The sequence below is a fragment of the Pseudophryne corroboree genome, chromosome 2 (genome assembly GCF_028390025.1).
Source record: "Pseudophryne corroboree isolate aPseCor3 chromosome 2, aPseCor3.hap2, whole genome shotgun sequence".
In the NCBI taxonomy this organism is placed as follows: Eukaryota; Metazoa; Chordata; class Amphibia; order Anura; family Myobatrachidae; genus Pseudophryne; species Pseudophryne corroboree.
Window position 1 is genome coordinate 551,731,739 of NC_086445.1, and position 21,148 is coordinate 551,752,886.

The following is a 21,148-nucleotide window of genomic DNA, read 5'->3' on the forward strand; positions in this document are numbered from 1 at the left end:
GCACCTAAGAGATGGGCACAGCCCTATCTCCATTCCACCCAGGGTAGAGGATAGGGCTAAATCCATGGGGCTACCAAGGGGCTAGCCAGTCCGACCCTGCTCGTAGAGTATGCTCTGAACAATGTAAGTCCATTCTGTACAGTTCTACACTTAATTATTTTCTTGATGTGTCAGGGACTGTATTTAAAGACCTCTTTCTGCTGAAAAAGTGACCTTGTGTTTAATTGTATTTATTATTACACCTAGAAAAGGAGATTTTTGTCTTACATGTAAAATCCTTTTTCCTGAAGCCATGGTTGACACTGGGACCATGGGGTATAGATAGGTCCTAGATCGGGCACCAAGGAGTTAACTTCTTCAAGTGCAGTGGAAGAGGCCCCTCCTACCCTATACCCAGCCTGCCCCAGGCCAGTCAGTTCTTACTCTACAAGAGTTCTAACTGTACTCTACAAGCCTGGAAAGGGAAAGGAAAAATCAACCAGAGTCCCCACCCCCAGAAAGCCTGAACAGGCACGCATATCAAGACATCAAAAAACCGCAGAGAGGAGAAGAAGGGTGGGTGCCCAGTGTCAACCATGGCTTCAGAAAAAAGGATTTTATAGGTAAGAAATAAATCTCCTTTTTTCAGCCAGCCAATGGATTGACACTGGGACCATGGAACGTTCCAAAGCAGTCCCCTTACGGGTTGTAATGCTCCCGAGCTGCATTGAGGACCTGACGCCCAAAAGCTGAGGCAAAGGTGTAGAATCTGTAAAACCAGATGAATGTATAGGCACAGGACCACGTAGCTGTTCTGCAAAGGTGCTCCGCCGAAGCACCCCCGATGCGCCACCCAAGAAGCGCCAATGGACCAAGAGGAATGTGCTCTGATGGACGCAGGAACCGGCCTCCCAGACAAGGTATAGGCCTGATGAACTGCCACACGTATCCAAGGCGCAATAGTCTGCTTAGAGGCTGGCTAGTCTCGTTTATGGTCATCATAAAGGACAAAGAAGGAGTCCGTCTTGCGAAACGGATGTGCATTTCATATAAATGCGTAAAGCCCTAACCACATCTAGAGTGGTCATAGCGGAAGTAGCATCAGAAGAATCTGTAGAAGCAAAAGAAGGCACAACAATCTCCGGATTTATGTGAAAAGTAGGCACGCCACAAACAATAATAAATTATCTGCGTAGAGGCCTTTCTTGCCGAAATCATCATGGCAATGACCTGGTTTGAGAAGCCTCTGGCTTTCAAGACTGACCTCTCAATAGCTAACCTGTCAAAGCCAGCCGAGGAAGGTCCGGGTGGAGGCACGGCCCCTGAGACAAGAGATCCCGATGCAGAGGAAGTCGCCAAGGAGAGGCGATGGACACACTGAGGAGGTCGGCATACCAAGCCCGTCTCGGACAGTTGGGAGCAATGAAAATTGCAGTCACTCCCTCCAATTTCAGCTTGCGAAGGACTCTCTGCAGAAGCGCAATTGTAGGAAACACATACACCATTTGAAAGTTCCAAGGGGCTGCCAAGGTGTCTATCATGAAAGCTCCTGGATCCCTGGTACGTGCTCCGTAGCGAGGTAGCTTGTAATTGTGGCGGGAGGCAAACAGGTCTATCTGAGGCAGACCCCAGCAAAGTACAGAAGACCTCGGGATGGAGTGACCATTCACCCAAATGAACATCCTGGGGTAAATTTACTAAGATGGGAGTTCTATTTTAGATGTGATGTTGCCCATAGCAACCAATAGGAGTCCAGGTATTATATTCTAGAAGGTGCTAGATAAATGAGAAGTGGAATCTGATTGGTCGCTATGGGCAACTTCCTATCTCAAATAGAACTCCCATCTTAGTAAATTTAGATGCTTGATTGTGAGTTCCGCCCTGGTGAATGATGTATGCGACTGCAGTGGTGTTGTCGGAGTGGACTTTTACTGTCCGGTTATATAGTAAGGGACCTGTCTGGCAGAGAGCTCGGTAGACCGCTCTTAGTTCCGGCACATTTATGGAAAGGTGTGTCTCCTGAGCATTCCAGCGACCGTGAAAGGATTGATCCTCCAAAACCGCTCCCCATCCCCGTAGGCTGGTGTCCATTGTGAGAATGACCAAGTCCAGGATTAAGAAGGCACAACCCTTGTCCAGATGTGATGTCTGAAGCCACCACAGTAACGAAAGACAAGTCTCTCTGGAGAGGATGAGCAACTATGACTTGAGGTGAAGAGGAGCAATTCCAGGTTCGGAGGAGCTCCAATTGAAGTGGTCTGGAGTGGAACAGTGCATACTCCACCATCTTGAAGCAGGAGACCATCTTCCCCAACAGACGCATGCAGAAATGGATGGAAACCATCCGATGGGAAAGGAATTTCTGCAGTAATGCTTGTAAGAATTTCCGCTTGTCCTCATTGAGATAGACTCTTGTGCTTCTGAATCCAAGAGGGCTCCAAGATGGACCATTCGCTGAGATGGAGTCAGGCTGGACTTTCGCTAATTGATCAGCCATCCATGTGTTCAAAGCCAGGTGGATGTGTTCCAGTAGACTGGCCTGAGATGTTGCCATCAGAAGGAGGTCGTCCAGATATGGCAGTTTACGAACCCCCTGAAGTCTCAGGTGTGCAGTCATCACTGCCATCACCTTGGTGAATATCTGAGGAGCCATGGAGAGTCCAAAAGGAAGTGCTCGGAACTGGTAATGTTCCTTCTGTATGGAAGACCTGAGAAATGTTTGATGGTCCTCCCAAATGGGGATATGCAGATAAGCAGCCTGGATATCCAAGGAGGCCATGTAATCTCCCTATTTGAGGGACTGTAGGATAGACCGCAAAGATTCCATTCTGAAACTCAGAACCATGAGGAAGCGGTTGAGTGTTTGGAGGTTCAGTATAGCACAGAAAGTCCTGTCTTGTTTGGGGACCAAGAAGAGATTTTAACAAAAACCTGTCCCCCGCCGCTGAAGAGGAACCGGCTTTATAACTCCGGCCGATAGCAGAGAACGAACTGCATTTTGGAGAGCGGTAGCCTTGCCGACATCTAGAGCAGACTCATCGAAAAATATCTTCTTGGGGTGCATCTGATGTGGTGTGTTCCCAGATGTCGGCGAAAAGAAGAGGACGACCGCCCACCTTGGACACCTCATGGTGGGTACTCCCACCATCATGATGCAGTCTTTTCCAGCTGTTTGGGAGCCTGACGACGCCCCGACCAGGACTGGCGGCTCTTGGGCTTAGAAGGCTTGTTCGAAGGAGCCTGGTACCATGAAGGGGTCTGTCCTGTCACTTCCCCTGATGACAAAAGGAGCGAAAGGATGTTGACCAAGGCTTGGAAGCCTCCGAGGTCAGAAAAGCCATCTTGGAAGCTGCAACCGTAGCCACTATCTTGCACAGCTTCGGTCCAAAGAGGATTTCTCCCAAATATGGAAGAGCCTGTAAAGCCTTCTTCGAATCGATGTCTGTGTGCCAAGAGCCTAATTAAGAGTTGATCGCAGAACAAAATTTGTTAGCAGTTGGGCAAAACCATGTGCACTGCGGGTTGGGGCAGATATGTGCAGAGAGAGTTTGATTTGGGTGCGGTGTGTTCAAACTGAAAAGCTTCGGTCCAAAGAGGATTTCTCCCAAATATGGAAGAGCCTCTAAAGCCTTCTTCGACTCGATGTCTGTGTGCCAAAAGCCTAATTCAGAGTTGATCACAGCAGCAAATTTGTTAGCAGTTGGGCAAAACCATGTGCACTGCAGGTGTGGCAGATATAACATTTGCAGAGAGAGTTAGATTTGGGTGGGTTATTTTGTTTCTGTGCAGGGTAAATACTGGCTGCTTTATTTTTACACTGCAATTTAGATTTCTGCAGTGGGGTACACTGGTATTCCACGGGGAATAAACATTGGCGTGTAGCGTTGGATCTTGATCCGAGGCACCAACAGGCTAAAGCTTTGACTGTTCCCAGGATGCACTTCACCGCCTCCTCTATAGCCCCGCCTCCAGGCACTGGAGCTCAGTTTTGTTAACCAGTCCAATGCAGTAGCAGGTAAGAGAGACAGTAGATGTTAGTCACATAGACCCACATTCTCACGCCTGGAGAAGGGACTAGCAACTAATGCCATACAAATCCAAAGAAGCTAAGTGCGTCAGGGTGGGCGCCCTGTGGAAATCAGTGTACTTCGCAGAAAGAGATTTAACAATGGTAAGTCTTACCATACATCTCCTTTTCTGCAGTGGGGTACACTGGTATTCCACAGAGAATAACATCAGGGATGTCCTAAAGCAGTTCCTCATGGGAGGGGATGCACTGTAGCGGGCACAAGAACCCGGCGTCCAAAGGAAGCATCCTGGGAGGCGGAAGTATCAAAGGCATAGAACCTGATGAACGTGTTCACTGAGGACCACGTAGGCGCCTTGCACAATTGTTCAGCGGACACGCCACGGCGGGCCGCCCAAGAAGTTCCAACAGACCGAGTAGAATGGGCCTTGATAGCAGCAGGAGCTGGGAGTCCAGCCTGCGCATAAGCTTGTGCAATCACCATTCTAATCCATCTGGCCAAGGTCTGCTTATTCGCAGGCCAGCCACGTTTGTGAAAACCAAAAAGTACAAAAAGAGAATCTGACCTCCTGATAGAGGTAGTCCTTTCTACATATATACGGAAAGCCCGTTCCACATCCAAAGACCGATCTTTGGAGGACAAACCTCAATTGTCAGAATGTGGTAAGACTAATTTAGTAACCTTCTGACGTTTGAACTTATCAGGTTTCTTAGACGTATCAGGAGAGTCAATCTCATCATCAATCTGAAGAATCAGCTTGATAGCCTACACTAGGTCAGAAACATCAACCTGTGTTGTAGAATCTTCATCAGAAGCAGCGGTATCAGCATCTGATGGATCAGTATATTCCCCATCCAAATCGGAAGAATCATCCGAAATATTAGTAGATTGTGAGGAAGAAATGGCCCGCTTAGATGACTCTTTGGTCCCAGTAGGGCAAGGGTTAGGTTTTTGTTTAACCATGGACTAATTTAATTGCTGTAACTGGGTTGACAGAGTATCCACCCATGGTGGATTAACTACAGGGACAGTATGTGTCTGTAATGGCACAGGAGATCCCACAGGGGGCGTAAGTGTTGTTACAAGCGTAGTCAGCATATTTGAAAATGCAGCCCAAGTTGGATCTGCCACAGGAGCTGCGGGCTGACTAGGGGGTGCAGAACACCCAGTACCTAGGCCCTCAGCAGAAATAATTTCCTCAGGTAAATCCGTGTCACCAGCACTGCATGATGCAGGAGCATCTGCGGATATTCCGCCCTGTGCAGCAGACATTATTGGGAATGTAACTTTAGGGCGTATCAGTACAATATAGCCAGACAAACACAATACCTGACAAAAAAAAAACCTAAGATATGTGACTGCAATTGCGAAGCACAAACAGAGGATTTAAGTGGTATGAGGTGACTGAAACACACAGTGAAAAATACAAAACAGTATATCCTGTGAAACACTATATGATGTATGAGACCCTGACGCACTTAGTTTTCCAGGGTACAGAATATAGTGATAGCAATATGTGTGATACACAGAATAGAATCGAACACAGCAGCTATAGACACACACAGTCACAGGTACAATGCAGAAATTATTACATATAAACAATAAGACTGCACTGGACTAGTAATACTACATATAGATATGTACAGTATATATACAGATATAACAATGCACAGTAAACACTGGATGTATATCACAGAATACTTGTACTAAATATTCATATAGTAGTGCACTTGCTCTTAACTAACGCTGTTTAAACGACATGTAGAATACTTGAGTGTCCTGTAAATGCACAGCACTGATGAGACAGGTGGCTTTACAGAGGAGACAGTGCCAAGCAGTCCCAGGATCAGCGCAGCTCTATGAATTGGCGCCGAAACGCTGACAGGGAGTGAGGGGGAGAGAGAGAGAGAGAGAGAGAGAGATGCAGCTCCAGGATGGGAACACCTGCTGTAGATGGTGCCTGGAACTGGGGGAGGGGCTACAGGTCAGCGCCTTATCCCTTCTGCTGGATCACCACCGGGTACTATAGAGCCTATAATAAATGGATTTTTTTAACTCCAACCTGTGCTCCCTGCCCTGGTGGATATAGTGGGGTCCCTGCATGGCCACAATGTCCACGCCAGCGGCGCGGTCCGCCTCCTGGGACCGTGACCGGATCGCGATTTCGGCCGGTCCCACCTGGGGGACCATCTTACCTCCTCCCTGAAGTGCGGCCACGTGATCCAGGACAGCAGCAGTGGTGATGTGTGCCTGATGACCAGAGCACCTCCGCTGCAAGTACCCGGCAACCAGGGCGTGGGAGTATGCAGCGCTGCTAGGGGAGGTGATAGAGCACCAGCACAGAATGTCAGCCTGACATGCAATTACTGAGGCCCTTGAAGACTTCTTTCTTCTTAAAAAGCTCTTATTAGGGCTGCCTAGCGCAGCCCCACCTGTTAACTGCCAGCACTGCAGGCACCAACTTACATACTGAGCTCCAGTACCTGGAGGCGGGGCTATAGAGGAGGCAGTGCAGTGCATCCTGGGAACAGTCAAAGCTTTAGCCTGTTGGTGCCTCGGATCAAGATCCAACTCTACACCCCAATATTATTCCCTGTGGAATACCAGTGTACCCCGCTGCAGAAATCTAAATTGCAGTGTAAAAATAAAGCAGACAGTATTTACTAGAGATGAGCGGGTTCGGTTCTCCGAGATCCGAACCCCCCCGAACTTCACCTATTTTACACTGTTCTGAGGCAGCCTCGGATCTTCCCGCCTTGCTCGGTTAACCCGAACGCGCCCGAACGTCTTCATCCCGCTGTCGGATTCTCGTGAGATTCGTATTCTATATAAAGAGCCGCGCGTCGCCGCCATTTTCACTCGTGCATTGGAGATTGAACGGAGAGGACGTGGCTATGTTCTCTCCATGAAAAGCTCCGTATCTGTGCTCAGTGTGCTGCAAATATCTGTGCTCAGTGTGCTGCATTGTGGGTACCACCAGTATATAATTATAGTAGTAGTACAGTACAGTAGGCCATTGCTGTATCTTGCAGCTCTGTGTCAAGTATACTATCCATATCTGTGCTGCATTGTTGTTGTGAGCAGTATATAGTATAACAATGCAGCATTTGGGTGACCAACAGTATATAGTTGTACAGTACAGTAATCCATTGCTGTATCTTGCAGCTCTGTGTCAAGTATAATATCCATATCTGTGCTGCATTGTTGTTGTGAGCAGTATATCGTAGGACAGTGCAGCATTTTGGTGACCAACAGTATATAGTTGTACAGTACAGTAGTCCATTGCTGTATCTTGCAGCTCTGTGTCAAGTATACTATTCATATCTGTGCTGCATTGTTGTTGTGAGCAGTATATAGTAAGACAGTGCAGCATTGTGGTGACCACCAGTAACATATACAGTAGTACAGTAGTCCATTGCTGTATCTTGCAGCTCTGTGTCAAGTATACTATCCATATCTGTGCTGCATTGTTGTTGTGAGCAGTATATAGTAGGACAGTGCAGCATTTTGGTGACCAACAGTATATAGTTGTACAGTACAGTAGTCCATTGCTGTATCTTGCAGCTCTGTGTGAAGTATACTATCCATATCTGTGCTGCATTGTTGTTGCGAGCAGTATATAGTAATACAGTGCAGCATTGTGGTGACCACCAGTATACATATACAGTAGTACAGTACAGTACAGTAGGCCATTGCTGTATCTTGCAGCTTCGTATCACTTCAAGTATCCATATCTGTGCTGCATTGTTGTGAGCAGTATATAGTAGGACAGTGCAGCATTTTGGTGACCAGCAGTAGTAGTACAGACAGTACAGTAGGCCATTGCTATTGATATATTACTGGCATATAATTTCACACATTAAAAAATGGAGAACAAAAATGTGGAGAGTAAAATAGGGAAAGATCAAGATCCACTTCCACCTCGTGCTGAAGCTGCTGCCACTAGTCATGGCCGAGACGATGAAATGACATCAACGTCGTCTGCCAAGGCTGATGCCCAATGTCATAGTAGAGAGCATGTAAAATCCAAAAAACTAAAGTTCAGTAAAATGACCCAAAAATCTAAATTAAAAGCATCTGAGGAGAAGCGTAAACTTGCCAATATGCCATTTACGACACGGAGTGGCAAGGAACGGCTGAGGCCCTGGCCTATGTTCATGGTTAGTGGTTCAGCTTCACATGAGGATGGAAGCATTCATCCTCCCACTAGAAAAATGAAAAGACTTAAGATGGCAAAAGCACAGCAAAGAACTGTGCGTTCTTCTAAATCACAAATCCCCAAGGAGAGTCCAATTGTGTCGGTTGCGATGCCTGACCTTCCCAACACTGGACGGGAAGAGGACGCGCCTTCCACCATTTGCACGCCCCCTGATAGCCTAATTGAAGATGTCACTGTTGAAGTACACCAGGATGAGGATATGGGTGTTGCTGGCGCTGAGGAGGAAATTGACAAGGAGGATTCTGATGGTGAGGTGGTTTGTTTAAGTCAGGCACCCGGGGAGACACCTGTTGTCCGTGGGATGAATATGGCCATTGACATGCCTGGTCAAATTACAAAAAAAATCACCTCTTCGGTGTGGAATTATTTGAACAGAAATGCGGACAACAGGTGTCAAGCCGTGTGTTGCCTTTGTCAAGCTGTAATAAGTAGGGGTAAGGACGTTAACCACCTAGGAACATCCTCCCTTATACGTCACCTGGAGCGCATTCATCAGAAGTCATTGACAAGTTCAAAAACTTTGTGTGACAGCGGAAGCAGTCCACTGGCAACTAAATCCCTTCCTCTTGTACCCAAGCTTCTGCAAACCACACCACCAACTCCCTCAGTGTCAATTTCCTCCTTAGACAGGAACGCCAATAGTCCTGCAAGCCATGTCACTGGCAAGTCTGACGAGTCCTCTCCTGACTGGGATTCCTCCGATGCATCCTTGAGTGTGACGCCTAGAGCTGCTGGCGCTGCTGTTGTTGCTGCTGGGAGTCGATCGTCATCCCAGAGGGGAAGTCGGAAGACCACTTGTACTACTTCTAGTAAGCAATTGACTGTCCAACAGTCCTTTGCGAGGAAGATGAAATATCACAGCAGTCATCCTGTTGCAAAGCGGATAACTCAGGCATTGGCAGCTGTGCTGTGTTAGACGTGCGTCCGGTATCCGGCGTTAGTTCACAGGGAATTAGAGACTTTCTTGAGGTAGTGTGTCCCCGGTACCAAATACCATCTAGGTTCCGCTTCTCTAGGCAGGCGATAACGAGAATGTACACAGACGTCAGAAAAAGACTCACCAGTGTCCTAAAAAATGCAGTTGTACCCAATGTCCACTTAACCACGGACATGTGGACAAGTGGAGCAGGGCAGACTCAGGACTAAATGACTGTGACAGCCCACTGGGTAGATGTATTGCCTCCCGCAGCAAGAACAGCAGCGGCGGCACCAGTAGCAGCATCTCGCAAACGCCAACTCGTTCCTAGGCAGGCTACGCTTTGTATCACCGCTTTCCATAAGAGGCACACAGCTGACAACCTCTTATGGAAACTGAGGAACATCATCGCAGAATGGCTTACCCCAATTGGACTCTCCTGGGGATTTGTGACATCGGACAACGCCACCAATATTGTGCGTGCATTACATGTGGGCAAATTCCAGCACGTCCCATGTTTTGCACATACATTGAATTTGGTGGTGCAGAATTTTTTTAAAAATGACAGGGGCGTGCAAGAGATGCTGTTGGTGGCCCGAAGAATTGCAGGCCACTTTCGGCATTCAGCCACCGCGTGCCAAAGACTGGAGCACCAGCAAACACTCCTGAACCTGCCCCGCCATCATCTGAAGCAAGAGATGGTAACGAGGTGGAATTCAACCCTCTATATGCTTCAGAGGATGGAGGAGCAGCAAAAGGCCATTCAAGCCTATACATCTGCCTACGATATAGGAAAAGGAGGGGGAATGCACCTGACTCAAGCGCAGTGGAGAATGATTTCAACGTTGTGCAAGGTTCTGCAACCCTTTGAACTTGCCACACGTTAAGTCAGTTCAGACACTGCCAGCCTGAGTCAGGTCATTCCCCTCATCAGGCTTTTGCAGAAGCAGCTGGAGAGAGTGAAGGAGGAGCTAAAACGGAGTGATTCCGCTAGGCATGTGGGACTTGTGGTTGGAGCCCTTCATTCACTTAACCAGGATTCACGGGTGGTCAATCTGTTGAAATCAGAGCACTACATTTTGGCCACCGTGCTCAATCCTAGGTTTATAGCTTACGTTGTATCTCTCTTTCCAGCAGACACAAGTCTGCAGAGGTTCAAAGACCTGCTGGTGAGACACTTGTCAACTCAAGCGGAACGTGACCCGTCAACAGCTCCTCCTTCACATTCTCCCGCAACTGGGGCTGCGAGGAAAAGGCTAAGAATTCCGAGCCCACCCGCTGGCGGTGATGCAGGGCAGTCTGGAGCGAGTGCTGACATCTGGTCCGGACTGAAGGACCTGCCAACGATTACTGACATGTCGTCTACTGTCACTGCATATGATTCTGTCACCATTGAAAGAATATGAGTGACAGCATCCAAGTAGGCACATCAGACAGTCCGTACGTATACTGGCAGGAAAAAGAGGCAATTTGGAGGCCCTTGCAAAAACTGGCTTTATTTTACCTAAGTTGCCCTCCCGCCAGTGTGTACTCCGAAAGAGTGTTTAGTGCAGCCAGTCACCTTGTCAGCGATCGGCGTACGAGGTTACTTCCACAAAATGTGGAGAAGATGATGTTCATCAAAATGAATTATAATCAATTCCTCCATAGAGTTATTCACCAGCAATTGCCTCCAGAAAGTACACAGGGACCTGAGATGGTGGATTCCAGTGGGGACGAATTAATACTCTGTGAGGAGGGGGATGTACACAGTGAAAGGGGTGAGGAATCGGAGGATGATGATGAGGTGGACATCTTGCCTCTGTAGAGCCAGTTTGAGCAAGGACAGATTGATTGCTTCTTTTTTTGGTGGGGGCCCAAACCAACCAGTCATTTCAGCCACAGTCGTGTGGCAGACCCTGTGGCTGAAATTATGGGTTTGTTAAAGTGTGCATGTCCTGTTTATACAACAAAAGGGTGGGTGGGAGGGCCCAAGGACAATTCCATCTTGCACCTCTTTTTTTATTTTATTTATCTTTGCATCATGTGATGTTTGGGGCCAATTTTTTAATTGCCATCCTGTCTGCCACTGCAGTGCCACTCCTAGATGGGCCAGGTGTTTGTGCCGCCTACTTGGGTCGCTTAGCTTAGTCATCCAGCGACCTCGGTGCAAATTTTAGGACTAAAAATAATATTGTGAGGTGTGAAGTGTTCAGAATAGACGGGAAATGAGTGGAAATTATGGTTATTGAGGTTAATAATACTATAGGATCAAAATTACCCCCAAATTCTATGATTTAAGCTGTTTTTGAAAAAAAAAAAAAACACCAGAATCCAAAACACACCCAAATCTGACAAAAAAAATTCAGGGAGGTTTTGCCAAAACGCGTCCAAATCCAAAACACGGCCGCGGAACTGAATCCAAAACCAAAACACAAAACCCGAAAAATTTCCGGTGCACTTCTCTAGTATTTACCCTGCACAGAAACAAAATAACCCACTGTTAAATTTAATTATCTTTCAGGAAAGAAAAGCAATACCTTAAATGCACAAATGTTCAGGCCGCTGCGACTGCTAAGAGTGTGTGTGTAAAACCCCTATGAAATGCGTACACGATGAGTAAGCACGCCGACACGCTGTAAGCACAAAGTAGCTACACGTGCGGCGGAATACACTTTATAAACCCTAACAGGAAAGAAATGCGACACCAATTGTATATGTAATGTTGAAGTCCAACCCAGCAACAAATATTTACTTAAAAGGTGGTTACAACAGGAATACAATAACACAAGAGAATAAGCTACAACCAATGATACATACATTTGTTCGCCAGCGCCACCCGGTTCCGGTCCTCAGTCAATCTGGATAGATGACCTTCAGAGAATGTGTCTGACCGGCCAGGAGTGGTCTTGTATAAATGGTCATCAAATTCTTCTTCTTCCAGGTGGATCTCTTGGTACCTCGGAGAAAATCATAGGAGAAATGGGTGAAAGAAACGGTCCTTGGAATCATATCTTATCACAACATTGTCTCAATTGTTGGGTCATAAATTCACTTCCGGCAACACTTTTCCAATGTAACACAATCCCTCTGAGTTTGGGGCAAGGAACCTATACGCCTTCCTCCCACATATGAAATATGCGTCATCGGGGAGAACATATGGGACAGAATATGACATAACCATTTACAAACCTTCCAGGGGAAGAATCCTATCCCTAGCTCTCTCATTTGTCTAGTACACGTATCAGTTTGTATGATATGTGCACAGTATCCTGGTGATACTTCTCCAACTCGCATGATCCTACTTCCTAGAGTGTACCTATACCAGAAATATTTTCCACTTTCGGCTATGTGGCGTATAAGTTCTGAATCTATGGGCATTCTGTCGGCTCTGTGTGAAAATGTCATGGTTTGGTTGTTCCATGACACCTCCCAATTTCCCGGCTTTCGGGGATTGGAAATGTTAAAACATATTAGGGACCTATCTACATGGTATTGATGGAGCTTCAAACTAGGAGGACTAGAAATATTAAATCTCTTGTCCACCGGTCTCCCACCCTTTAACTCAAGTACCTCATCTACCGTTAAAGGGTATGGCACTAGTCCTGACTTTCTATGACCTTGAGGTACTTGTGAGCACACCCAACAGTCTGTCTGGTTTAACACTTTACCCACCAATGAGTGGTAGTCACTCAATGGATGCCGGTCCATATTGATATTAAAACGGGACTGACATTCCTTGATGCAGCCGTCCTCAACTATATTTTTCACAATTCCTACAGATGCAGTTCTCTTCAGCTAACAATCCTTCACAATGTCTATTAATAACATGGCTACCAGATCGTTTTCTGATACTCGCCTTTGCTCGGTGATTGTGTTGCTCTTGGAATTCTACGACTCCATCCTCATCATCAGAACCCATTCCAGATCCTTTCTCGACCTTACTGGTACTCTCACCGAAACAGACTGCTCTGGTCAACAACAGGGTCAACAGGAAAACACGGACTGCAGTCTCTTGGGGCGAGTCCATCTTACAGGAGGAGAAAGAGAAAATTGTAATGGGGGTACAGAAAATAATTGAAGGGAAAAAAACTTGTTACGATAATTTGTCCTCTAGTCTTGTTGTTCTTCTTGCTCGGCTGTCATCTCAAAGGTGCTGTCTCTCAGTCTTCCCAAAACGAACACTCAGGTGATACAATATTCCTTCCAAATCAGCGATCTTTCTGTAAGGAGCATAAATCTTGCATTACCATTTGTCTAACTGATGTGTGACATACTATCCGTAAAACATGAAAGAACAAAAAGAGAGAGAACAATTTGAAAAGAGAAAAAAACATTATCAGATTTTCATCAGCAGGCTGTCGCATCAACATGTCCACCAGTATCTCTGCATAGTCTCCCCCCCACCAGTACTTCCCCTCTCCACCCTTTGCGTCTGGCCAAACACAATGATGCTGGTAAGACATACTGGTGTTAGGTAGACCTCTGAAAAGACCAAGTAGTCATGTGACGTTTGAGGTCTGCTGGTGAAAGTTACAGATGAGAAGAAAACATTTAAAGATAAATTCCAAAGTTTACCCGGCCGTCCCTGTGTCCACAAGGAACTGACCTCCCAATTACATTGACTGTAACCTCAGGCTTACTATCAAGGCTAATGATCAACTTTTACTGGCTGCACATTACAGGTGCGGCCCAAAATTCTTCATATATGATCCCTGATTACAATTTTGTGTGTCATAACTTTGCTCGTGTTCTTGTCTAGGGGGTTTATCTACCTTGTGTGTGTCTTTAAACCTACAATTCCGTGCAAAATGACCTTCCCTCTGGCAACTATAACATCTTATCACATTCGATTTACCCACAGGGGTCTGGGGCTTAGACTGATGTGGCTTCGTTGTCAGGGCCTGTCTACTTATTGTCATTCGCTTACCCCCTGTGACTCCCTGTGTTTGCTGATGTTCCGATCGTGCCCAACAGCGGACTTTCTTAATGCAGCCACCGAGATACTTCTCCAGTTAGGTTGAGTGGTCTGTACCCTTGTTCTCAACACTTTTGTTAAACCTTCCATTAATACATAAACCACTACTTCTCTATGATGTACATTTTCCTCAATGTCCTCGATCCCAGTGTATCTAGCCATTATTTGCAGTGCCCGATTGAAATAATTAGAAGCAGTTTCACCTTCTTTTTGTCTTATGGAGAAGATTTTGTTCCACTTGACAACAGTTGGGAAATATACTCCTAATTGCATGTTGATCTGCTTAACATTTTCCTGATTGTATGCATCAGTGAGAGGTCTCTCTTCGTCTAACCTACAATCAGAAATGAATTTCAAAGGGTCAATAGTGGAGGGCAAACATGCCCGCAGTACTGTTCGCCAACCTTTGTCAGTGGGTTCAGTGGCGTTACCTAGTTCTTTAATGAAACTTTGGCATGCGGCTAGATCGCTCCTGGGATCGGGAAATTCAGACATAATTGTTCTCAATTCCATCCGGGACCAGGGACAATGCATAGCAATGTCTCTGACGGGAGTGACTCCCTGAGCGTCAGTCCTCCCATTGGGGACTGTGATCACCCTGACAGGATTTAGTTCAATTACACCATCTTGTGTTGACTCTACAATGTGAGGTGCAATTGTCTGTGCGTGACATACAATACCATACTTACCTGTGGACACGACCTCACCTGACCCTCCGTTAGGGGGCTTTACTACTACTTTTACCGATCGGGCCGTGCCCACCTGGGGGTCTCGTATGATGGCTGCTGGAAAAGGTGCCGACATCGTGCTGGGCTCACTTTCTTGCTTGTAATCCTGAGGGGAGTTTAACATGGGGTGCAACTTGCACGGGTTAGAATTTGTACATTCATCAGTTTTACTTCTATCATTATTACATTTATTACGATCATCATTTACTCTTATCATTATTAATACAGTTACTAAGTGCACAATTATCATCATATCCCAGTATGCCATTCTCTGTAGCCATTGCTTCTCTAGTTGCCATGTGTTTCCTGCTAAAGTGAGAGCAAGCTGTGTAAGTTAATTCCCTTTGTATCTCACTTTCCTGTTGCCATAAATGTAAACAATCATAATGTCTAATCCTCTGTTTTGCAGATTTTATTAAACATATCCTTTTTCTTAGATTTTGCAATACCTCAGGATTCAAACTGCCCACCCTGGGGAACTGTTCTCCATCATTCTCAGTCATTCGTTCCCATTCTTTGCATAATACCTGTGTGTGTGATCCATATTTCTCACACATTATATACCGTGCTGACCCTTTGGGCCAACAAACACCAACGTGAACCCTTGTTGGTCGTCCCTTACTTGAGCAACTGGCCCCCATTGTTTGCAGATATTGCTGTCTCAGCGAATTCTCACAAAACAAACCAAGTTTCCCGAGATAAGGCGACGGTGAAAGTTCAACGAGTGCCTTCACTCACTCACGCCCCTATTGGCCAATACGAATTCCAGCAATGTGCCCACCACTGGTCGTACCCAATCTCGGGATCTTTTTGTAACCTTTATTTACTGGGGCATGTGGGAGTATGCTACCCTCCCCAGTAAATATTAGTTGTTAGAGATTTCCTGAGTGAACAGCGAAACTCCCTTAAAATAACAAAAATCTACACAAATCACGTTAAAATGTACAAATAGCGTCTATGATCCCACAGCAAATTTTAGTGGGTATCAAGGTGAACTAACTAATGTACACAGTAGCGTGCGGTCCAGTCGCACTGAGTATAAGTACCTATTACTTATTCGCCGTGCGACCAATGGAATCGGTTGTTTAGGCTGCGAAACCTTCAGCCGGAGCGTTATACTGATATGGGTACTACGCCAACCCCCCGGGCTGCGCTTTCTAACCTTCGCAGTCCTTTTGTCTGCGGATATGAGGTGGACCGACGAGCCCTCAATTGATAGAGTCAGATATTTACCTTTTAACATAAGCTATTTACTAATACCGTGAAGCCGTAATGGCCGCTAAACCACGTGCACGTGCTACGCACTTCGTACGCTATTTGCGTACAAAGACCTCGCACGTGGTACGCAAGTTACGTACACACGCTGCGCTGGGTGTACGGAATACACACAGCGAGCATACACACAGTTAATAACCCTTTAAACCTTAAACACAGAATATGCTTATACTGTAAACCTCAGTACTGAGATACTGCAATGATGTAACACTGGTTAACCCTGATAATATGAAAGCTGTTTGAGCGATTAAGACGCTCAGAAACCCTCTATAATGACTGGTGAAACACACACTGCTTGCTAAGGTTCCAACACCTTTATAGATGATATTTCGTACGTAAAAAGGGGAAAACAGTTACAGCTCATACACTACAGACCTAACATTAATACCTAAAACAGAATAACTAAACAGAAATATAAACAATAGTGAACGATCGCAAATACACATAAACAGAAAGAGAATAAATGGCAAACACTTAAAGGATAACAAAAAGAGAACAATTGCATACACACAGAGTAACGAAATGGCCACAGAGAAACTTACACACGTGGGAATGACTCGCAGGCGCTATCTGGAATCCAGCCCTCAGCTTTTCACCATGAAAACCTTTGAAGAGAGAAGTGAGTGCTGGTCTAGCTATGGTGGTCTTTATATACACATCCTACAGTACAACACAATGGTCCCTACAATCTCATTGTTTATTGGACACAGGAATGTGTCTCTGCATTATAACAAAAGGTCATAGGTGGGTTTAAACAGATGGGCTGTGTCCTTCTCCAACTGCCCAGGTGGGAGGTATCCTCTGGATTCCCCCCTGCATGTGTAATGAATTGCAAATACAGTGAATGTCTATAAACTACTTTTAAACATAACTATTCGCAGGAGCGAACAATCTCTTCCTAACCAACACCGGAATGTTTCTAATAAAATACTCTTCAGTTAGACACTAGACACCACCATTCAACCTTTGTCTGACCCTTCATATCATGCAAAGAGGAATCCCCATGTCCACAAACCATTTAAACTAAACATTTTTACTGTCATTGCTAAGGGAAATATTATCTACAAAACACACTATAAAGGTTAAATATGCTGCGATCGAGTCACTCGCTAGTCGCTCACAAACACCGCCGTAAATACACATCTCCGTGAGCAGGCGACGTCGGAGCGTCCCTTACGCAACCTGAGGGGATGCGTACGCACGGGGGAGTCGGTGCACGAGCAGCGGGCACGTGCATTGGGGTTAGTACAAGGCAATGGGAATCATGATATTTTTCGACTTTGACAGTTTTTATACAATAGTCCAAAGTGTGAAACAAAGGAAACTGTAATCTCTTCATCCATAAGTCAAAGGACTGGTCATTTATAGTACATGAGGGGTCATAGGTGGGCTTGAATAGGTGGGTGATGCCTGGTCCAGGTGTACTTGCAGATGTCCTCCACTGGGTTCCCACCGAATATCAAGAGTACAGTAAATACAGTGTGATATTAATATTGTACTCAGAAGCGTGCTACTATCTGCAAACTGCCATCGGAATATTGCCCTTGAAATACTGTACAGCTGGATACCAAACACCACCTCCTAACCTAATTCTGTCCCCTCATATCCTGTAAAGTCGAATTCCTCTGTTGTTATACCTCTGAAGCAAATGTAACTTGCTGGTGTGGTGCGTGTAGGCTATGTGTAAATTACGTACTATGTGGATTAAATATGAGCTATGTCTTTGTGGCTTTTCCATGCGAATGCGTATGCTACCGTATTTACTCATACCACGTGTTAACACGCAGAACCTCATGAGCCAATATATGCAATGTGTGGGTATGCACACGCATGCCAAAACAAGCACATGCACAGAGCCCACTCTGTGTGGTGTTTGCACGTGATGCATGTGGCTATAATATTTTTGACTTCGACACCACCCAAATCTCTCTTTGCAAATGGTATATCTACCACACCCGCAGTGCACATGGTTTTGTCCAACTGCTAACAAATTTGCTGCTGTGATTAACTCTGAATTACCCACCAAGAGCACAGCCATAGGGCACGTATGGCCGATACTGAGGAAGCTGAGACCTTGGAAGCAAAAGTACCAGCGTCTAAAGCCGCACCACCTAAGTAGGTACTCGCCTCCCGATGTTATCCACGAAGGCTATGAGGTCAGAACATCTGGATCCATTTCATAGTCATAGTAATAGTCATAGTCATAGTAACATAGTAATTGAGGTTGAAAAGAGGCATAATGCCCATCGCGTTCAACCTGCATTTTGTATTAAGTTGAGTTGATTTTACTGTACCTGCTGAAGAATGTTTTATGACTAGTTAACAACTACAAATCATGTTACACCCGGATTAACAACGTCAATATTTTAAATGTTGTAACCTTGGATATCCTTTTCAATCAGAAATTCATTCAATCCCCTTTTAAGTCCACCATTACCACCTTCCCTGGCAAGGAATTCCAAATCCTTATTGCCCTAACAGTGAAGAGCCCTTTCCTCCGTTGCGTACGGAATTTTCTCTCCTCCAGCCTCAGCGAGTGCCCACGTGTCCTAAACAGAGTTATTTTAATAAATAATTCCTCTGATAACTCTTAGTAGTGCCCCTTTACATATTTGAAGACATTAATAATGTCTCCTCTTAGACGCCTCTTTTCCAGTGTATACATATTCAACCTAGTATGCCTTTCCTCGTAATCCAGTCCCTCTAGCCCTTTAATCAATTTAGTAGCTCGCCTTTGAACCCTTTTCGAGTTCACGATATCTTTTTTATACAGTGGTGCCCAAAACTGAACACAATATTCCAGGTGCGGACGTACCAATGATGTACAGCGGCAGGATTACATCCTCGTCCCTCAATTCCCCGTTTTATGCACGCTAGCACCTTACTTGCCTTCTTTACTGCGCTTTGACATTGTATACGGTCATTAAGCTTATTATCAATGAGTACCACCAAATCTTTTTACAAAACTGTTACCCCTAGACTTTCCCCGTTTAATATGTAGGATGCAAGTTTGCTTTTAGTCCCGAAATGCACAACCTTGCATTTTTCTATATTGAACCTCATTCTCCATTTAGATGTCCAGATTTCAAGTTTAGATAAGTCATTCTGCAGAGACTCCACATCTATTTCTGAATTAATTACCCTACACAGTTTAGTATCATCTGCAAAGATTGACACTGTGCTTTCCAGGCCTATTTCTAGGTCATATGTTCAACAGTAGTGGCCCGAGTAATGACCCCTGTGGTATTCTGCTGACTACTGGTGTCCAGCTTGAGGACTTCACGTTGACCACTACTCTCTGTACTCTGTTGTCCAGCCAGTTACTTATCCATGTACAAACAGTTTTTCCTAGGCCAAGCTCTTTTAATTTGATGATTAGCCTCCTGTGAGGCACTGTATCGAAGGCTTTTGCAAAAATCTAAGTAGACCACATTCACTGCTTTTCCTTGGTCAAGATTGTTGCTCACTTCCTTGTAGAAGTTAACTAAGTTAGTTTGACAAGATCTGTCGCTCACAAACCCATGCTGGTTCTTGCTAATAATCTTAGTGGTCTGCAGATACTCCTGTATGCTATCCCTTAGAATTCCTTCCAATATTTTCCACAACAGATGTCAAACTAGGTCTGTAGTTACCCAGATGATTTTTGGATCCCTTTATAAATATTGGCACTACCTCTGCTATATGCCAATCCTTCGGTACCATGTCAGATCTAATTGAACTATTGAAAATCGAGTATAGGGGTCTTGCTAGTTGTGACCTAAGCTCCATAACAGCACTCGGATGAAGTCCGTATGGGCCAGGTGATTTATTAATCTTTATTTTGCTTAATATCTCCCTGACTACTTCTCCACTTAAACAAGTATCTAACCACGAATCCTTACGGTCACTATCACTATGTACTACTCCCACCGTCAGTTCTTCTCTGGTGAACACTGCTGAAAAAAATTTGTTCAGTATTTCTGCTTTTGATTCATCATCATTTAACAATACTCCAAATTTATCTTTTATTGGACCTATGTTCTCCTTTTTTAACCTTTTACTGTTTATGTATTTAACAAAAAAAAGTAGGATTAGTTTTACTCTCTGTAGCAATTTGCTTTTCAGTTTCAATTTTAGCTGCTCTTATTGCATTTTTGCATCTTTTATTGCATTCCTTGTAGTACTGGAATTAATCCTCCTTTCCATTAGATTTAAATGCTTTGAAAGCACGCTTCTTTTTATCGATTTCGGCCTTGACCTTCTTGGTACTCCTGCGCTTACTGCCCATGGGAATAAATTTGTGAATATTGCTATCTAGCAACCCTTTTAAAGCAACCCACATTTTTGAAGTGTTCTTACCATGAAACAAAAATTCCCATTCAATGTCGTTTAATGCAAATCTCAGCATACTGAAGTTTCTATTGAACCCTTATAGCTATGTTTCCTGAAACTGATGTCGAAGGTGATCATATAGTGATCACTGTTACCCAAAGTCTCCCCAACTTTAGTATTCGATATGATGTCCACATTATTAGCAATTACTAGATCTAGAGTAGTTTTACCCCTAGTTGGGTCCTCAACTAATTGAGACAAGTAGTGATCCTTTGATATATTTAAGAACCTGTTGCCCCTAGCTTTAACACATGAATCGTTACTCCAATTAATATCAGGATAGTTCAAATCCCCAATCACTAAGGTGTCCTCCAATCGCACAGCCCTTTCGATTTGCTGCAAGAGTTGTTCTTTCTCATGTATGCTAATATCTGTCTGCTTGTAGAACATGCCTATAACTAGTTTTTTTGCATCAATTCCCCCACTTAGAAACATAGAATTTGATGGTAGATAAGAACCACTTGGCCCATCTAGTCTGCCCTTTTTTTTTTACATTATTTTTTTCTCTAACCTTATTTGATCCTTATTTCTTTGTAAGGATATCCTTATGTCTATCCCATGCACGTTTAAATTGCTCCACTGTCTTAGCCTCTGCCACCTCTGATGGGAGGCTATTCCACTTATCCACTACCCTTTCTGTGAAGTAATTTTTCCTCAAATTTCCCCTGAAGCTCC